Genomic DNA, 6,791 nt, shown 5'->3' with positions numbered 1-6,791 from the left:
CAAAACCAGCTTCACACTTGGAGTCAGGCTTCCCGCGAGCCACAGCTGCCGGGGAGGCTGATCTGGAAGAACCGGAAAGAGCCCTGGTCCAAAGCCATCTGCACCGACCGGGAGCTACAGGGCTGGAAATTTTGCCGCTTTCAATTCTTTTTTTTTTTTTTTTGCAGAGTTAGCATAACTCTTTCAGAGAGTTCTGTATTTTCTATTCAGCAAATATACATCACGCATGCCATAAACATTGTGGGACACTCCACAGTGAGAGAGCTTGTAGTACAGAGTCTATACGGAAGAAGGATAACCATCGATTACTGTATTCCAGGATAAAAGTAAAAATGTCTCAAGAGAGTTTCAGATAAAATACTTTGGGAATTCAAAAGGGGATGTTATTGATCACTTCGGACTCAGAGGATGGTTGGCATTTAAGCTGTGCCTTAAAGGTGGGTATGGTTTGCACCTACCTATCTGCAAGGCTTTCAAGAGGCAATGAAATTGGTGAGCTTTCTTCCTGTCTTTTTAACAGTAAGTATTCGAAAATAAATAAGTGATTTTGTTTTTCAAATTCTTTCTGTGGCTTGAGAGGTTTGAGGATCAGCTGATCACTGACGCTTTACTCTTCCCTGCACGGGAGGAACTCTGACACAAGTGACAGAAACCGATGCCGTCCAGTGACTGCTCTGGGTGATTTATGACCATCGGAGGTACATGTCAAGCCCTGGCCGAGAGAGGCAGGGCCCCCCGGCCCGTCAGTGGCGGGGTGAGGGAGCCTGGGGAGGGTCTGTCCTCAGTCTGGGGCCGCACGTAAGGACAGTGGGCCAGCCACGGTCAGTCCAAAGTCAGTAGGCGTGATGCTCTGAGAAGGTGGGGCATCAGTTCAATTCTGGCAGCTCCCTGAGATACTGAGACTGGTCATAAGGGTCTTTTTTTAAAAATCTTTTTCTACTTCTACTTGTGATAAAATACACATAAAATTCACCATCTTAACCCTTTTTCAGCAGCATTAAGCTCACTCACCTTGTTGTGCATCCAATCTCCAGAACTCTGTCCACCTTGCAAACCTGAAACTTTACACGCATTAAACAAACACACCGCATTTTCCCCTTCCTCCAGCCCCTGGCAACTGCCATTCTATTTTCTGTTTCTATAAATTTGACTATTTTAAGTACTCCATGTAAGTAGGCTCAAGTTGCATTTGTCCTTCATGTGGCTGGCTTGTTTCACTTAGTTAATGTCCTCAAGTTTCATCCATGCTGTCAGTTCAGTCGCTCAGTCACTCAGTCGTGTCCGACTCTTTGCGACCCCATGAACCACAGCACGCCAGGCCTCTCTGTCCATCACCAACTTCCAGAGTTTACGCAAACTCATGTCCATTGAGTCAACGATGCCATCCAACCCTCTCATCCTCTGTCATCCCCTTCTCCTCCTGCCCCCAATCCCTCCCAGCATCAGGGTCTTTTCAAATGAGTCAGCTCTTCGAATCAGGTGGCCAAAGTATTGGAGCTTCAGTTTCAGCATCAGTCCTTCCAGTGAACACTCAGGACTGACTTCTGTTAGGATGGACTGGTTGGATCTCCTTGCAGTCCAAGGGACTCTCAAGAGTCTTCTCCAACAGCACAGTTCAAAAGCATCAATTCTTCAGCGCTCAGCTCATAACCTTGACTAGATGGACCTTTGTTGGCAAAGTAATGTCTCTGCTTTTTAATATGCTGTCTAGGTTGGTCATAGCTTTTCTTCCAAGGAGTAAGTGTCTTTTAATTTCATGGCTGCAGTCACCATCTGCAGTGACTTTGGAGCCCAGAAAAATAAAGTCAACCACTGTTTCCACTGTTTCCCCATCTATTTGCCATGAAGTGATAGGACCGGATGCCATGATCTTAGCTTTCTGAATGTTGACTTTTAAGCCAACTTTTTCACTGTTCTCTTTCACTTTTATCAAGAGGCTCTTTAGTTCTTCTTTGCTTTCTGCCATAAGGGTGGTGTCATCTGCATATCTGAGGTTATTGATTGATCCATGCTGTAACGTATTACATTGTATATACATACCATATTTTGTATATTCATTCATTTGTTGATGGACCCTTGGATTTTTCCACTTTTAGCTATTGTGTAATAGCTAAGTAGAATAATGTAATTATAATATATTAATTTTAAAATAATATTATTATAACATAATATTCAATTAGAATAATACTGCAATGAGTATGGGCATACAGGTATCTCTTCCAGATCCTACTTTCAGTTCTTGGGGTATATCTATCCAAAAGTGAAGTCATGAGATCACAGGGTGATTCTCCTCTTGATACCTGAGGAATGGCCATCCTGCTTCATCCAGAATGGCCCCCTCGGACTCTGCCGCCAACAGTGCACAAGATTCCCGTTTCTCTGCACTGTGCCAGCCCCCATTATTTTCTGGTTTCTTGAAGGTCACCATCCTGATGGGTAGGAGGGTCACAGAGACTTATAACATTGCCCTGAGTGGACGTATGGGAGCATATATAATGAACCAGGGAACCTGAAGTCAGTTGGATAGGTGCGTTATTTCGCGGAATGTCTGCAGGGAGGGAGCCACTAGGCAAGAGAACAGGGGCAGCTTCCGTCACGTAAAAGAGCGAACCTCTCCAAGTCTGCAAGACAGGTGAAATGGAGGCTCCCAGGGAGAGGCGCCCGCCTGGGTCAGGCTGCCCCGAGCCCCGAGACACACATGCGCCGGGCTCTCGGAGCGCAGAGCGGCTCCGCCCGGTGAGGGCTGGGCTTGCAGCCCTGCGGCAGGGGACACCTCGGTCAGAGGGGCCGGGTGAGGCGCTGGAGGGGGAATGCCCCCTGCTCTCTGAGGCCTGATATGCAAGACCCAAACGGCACCCCGAGAGTTGCCAAAGGAACCCCAACCAGCGGCAGGCGCTTCAGGAGACTGAAAGTGTGTCTGGCTCTGTGCTAAGATGAAGACAGTCTGCATTTCACAGAACTGAAATCTTCTTAGTGACGCCAGATAGTATGATTAGCCCGCCATGTTACACCATGAGCTCTCAGAGGGAGGAAGGTGCAGGATATTTTTGAAACACTGGAGTGAGCACTGTTGAAGGGAGAACTAGATTTAAACCGCATCTCTGGCCCGTGTAGACAGATCCCCGGGGTTCTGGGTGAAAGCTTCAGCCACAGAGACATGAGTCTTCTGATGCAGACAGGCCCCTCTCAGAGGGAAAGGGAGTGGCACCGCTGAGGTGACACGGCAGTCTCCCACGGAGATCAGCCGCCCCAGTAGACAGGCCACCCGCCCCCAGCCGGCGCGAGCTCCGCGGCCGCGGCGGCCAGACGCTGGTCCCCGCCGGGGTGCTCCGAAGCGCAGGCGTGCACGCCGCTCGGCCCGGCTTCACCGCGGTGTTTTGGGATCCAGTCTGCTGTTTAAAACAGCGGTTGCTGATTTCCTTGGGACACATGCTAATTTTATGCCAAGCAGAATGTTGTGCACACTTCTGCAAGGAGTCCCAGCAGAAACGAGAGGCGTAAAGAAGGTAAGGACGGCTTTTATAAACGTTTGCCTGCATTTCAAAGCCCCTGCATGAGGTTTTTCAGACACCCTGGGAAATAACATGCCTCTCTATCTGACTTCAAGGTTTCCTCTCTCATCACGCAGACTCCTGTGCCTACCTGAGCCAAAGAGGGGAAGGGGAAATGTCTGCTGACAGTGAAGCACTCGTTACATGAGTGAAGCCTCTGATAAATACCGAAATCATCACGAAAAAAAGACATTGCTTTATTTTCAAGGAGGGACCTCATCTTCTCAAGTCTTCTCTTTGCTGGTCCTTCCTTTCGTCCCCCAACCTTAAACACTCGAGCCTTCCTTGAGTCCCCTGACCGTCTCACCAGCTTTACGTTTCCAAAATGAAACTAAATCTGTTTGGTTTAACAAAGACTTCTGTCCATAGGTTTACTGAGGACAAATAACACATCCCACTGTGAGCACTCTGAGGATACAGAATGGATATTTCAGCTATCAGAAAGACTGCCAAATGTGGGCACTTAATAAATTCCTAAAAAATAAATTCATTTGAATGAAAAGTTGGTTAGTGCTCAAGAAAGAATTATCTGAAGGACTCAGCGAGTGGGAGTTTGCCTCTCCTTTATCACTGCGCCCTCTTTCCTGCACATAAGCATCTGCTCCTAGGACTCGGCCCTGCACTCACCCCCTCGCCTTGCCCCGGGCCGCCAGTAGCCGCCCGCCTCCCAGTCCCTGGCCTCTCTGCTGCGCCTGGAGGTGGCACCTGGGTCTGCGCCCACGGGATCCATTCTTCTCTCTTCATTGTGTCAGAACCACCCCAGCCTGGCTTCCTATCTTGCCAGATCATTCTCCTCCATTCTTAAGTCCAATGATGCTTCAAACCACGGTCTTCAAGCTGACACATCTGGGCTTCAGGAAGGCGAGTAGACAGGAAGGACCCAGTTCTTTTTTTTTTTTTTTTTTTTAATAGCTTCACTAAAAAGCCACTTTCAAAGCAGATCCAACTGGTAAATTTCCCTTGTGATCTATGATACACTGACATATCCAGGACTCCTTAGGGAGAAAAAAAAACACGCAGAAGGTATAAAGAGTCAGTCACTAAGTGAACTGCCACCCAACATCACGGTGAGAATCACGAGTAGCACAATGCAGTTAGCCAACAGCAGGCGTCTTCTGATCCCGTAAAGAAGACCTGGTCTCTTTATGCATCAAGAGTTAAACACAGCAAAGCAACTTTGAAAGAAATTTAAAAGGTGTGGTGAATTAATCAGATGCAAAAAAACCCACTGTGTGGCATGTCTTAATCTAGTCAAGCTTCTACAACAAAAGATCCCAGGCTGGGTAGCCTACGTAAACACTCGAAACGGATGGCTCATGGTTCTGGAGGCTGGGAGGACCAAGATGCGGAGCTGGCATGGTCACGTTCCGGTTGGGCCCCCTTCCTGGTCCACAGCCAGCGCCCCCGGGTCATGTCCTGGCACAGAGGGAGGGAGCCCGTGGGGCCTCCTTTACAAGAACGCTGACCTCCCAGTGTGAACTGGCGCAGCCACCGTGGGGAGCAGTGCGGGGTGCCTGCGCGCTCAGCCTCTCAGTCGCGTCCGACCCTTTGAGACCCGGGGACTGGAGCCCGCCAGGCTCCTCTGTCCACGGGGTCTCCGGGCAAGAATCCTGGAGTGGATTGCCACTGCCTTCTCCAAGAACAGTACAGATGTTCCTTTAAAGACTAAAAATAGAATTACCATGCAATCCTGCAATTCCACTCCTGGGCATATATCCAGAGAAAATCATGGTCTGAAAGGATACATGCGCCCTGCTGTTCATCGCAGCACTGTTTACAACAGCCCAGACGAGGAAGCAACCTACTTTCCACCGGCAGAGGAATGGATAAAGAAGGTGTGGTGTATTATACACAGTGGAATGTTACTCAGACATAAAAAGATGAAATAATACCATTTGCAACAACATGGATAGATCTAGAGATTATGATACTAAGTGAAGTAAGTGAGACAGAAAGACAAATATCATATGATATCACTTGTAGGTAGAATCTAAAAAATAATGCAAGTTAATTTATTTACAAAACAGAGACAGGCTCACAGACACCGGAAACAAACTTATGGCTACCAAGGGGAAAAGGTGGGGGGATGAATAAATTAAGACTTTTTGATAAACATATGCCCACTAGTATATATAGATAGATAATCAACCTACTGCATAGCCCAGGGAACTCCACTCAACATTTTGTAATAAGCCATATGGGAAACGAATCTGAAAAAAAAAGAATCTGTGTAACTGAATCACTTTGCTGTCTATCTGAAACTAACACAAGACTGTAAATCAACCATGTTCTAAAATAAAATAATTTTTTAAAAGAACACTAATCTCATTTATGAAAACTCCACCTTCATGACCTAATCACTTCCCAAAGTCCCCAACTACTAATTACTATCTCCTTTGGGGTTTAGGATATCAGTACTTGAATTTGGGGAAAAACACAGATATTCAGACCAAAGAAGAATACCTATTACCGACTGGGCTTCTTTAGGCACTGAAGATCCAACAGTAAACTTTAGGTCCTTGCCTATTGGAAATTTACATTTATTTGGAAAGTAAAAGCAATAAATAAAAGATGATCTTCAGATACTAATAAATGTTCTGAAGAAAATATAATCAGATTGAGGGACTGTGGTGAAACAGTGGTGGGGCAAAGACTAGGTTGGATGGGAGGAGTCCTTATGCAAACTCTTTCAAAGATCTGGAAGAGACTCCTCAGACAGAGGAGAGAGTAAGAATCCCGAGGAGCAGAAAAGCCCAACAAGTTCACAGAACCTAAGAAAGATCCCATAACTAGAACAGAGTACACAATAAGGACAAAAATAGAAAATTAGGTTAAAGAAACAGGTTGAAGTCAAAGTATGTGGGACTTGTTGGACATGATAAAAGTTTTGATTTTATCATAGGCGTGGTAAGAACATAGGACTTTCCAGGTGGCCCAGTGGTAAAGAATTCGCCTATCCATGCAGGAGATGCAGGTTTGATCCCTGCATCAGGGTTGGGAAGATCCCTGGAGGAGAAAATGGCAACCATCTCCAGTATTCTTACCCGGAGAATCCCATGGATGGAGGAGCCTGGTGGGCTACAGTCCAGGGGGTCAGAAAGAGTTGAGCATGACATGACTATGACAGGAACATAGTGGAGAATTTCAAATGAAAAGTGGTAACATCTGACTTAGGTTTTAAAAATACCATTTAAGCTGCTGGGTGGAGATTAGATTTGAGGCAGTTTCGGGTAGAAGCAA

This window comes from Muntiacus reevesi, chromosome 1, assembly GCF_963930625.1.
Source record: "Muntiacus reevesi chromosome 1, mMunRee1.1, whole genome shotgun sequence".
In the NCBI taxonomy this organism is placed as follows: Eukaryota; Metazoa; Chordata; class Mammalia; order Artiodactyla; family Cervidae; genus Muntiacus; species Muntiacus reevesi.
This window is presented reverse-complemented; position numbering follows the sequence as displayed.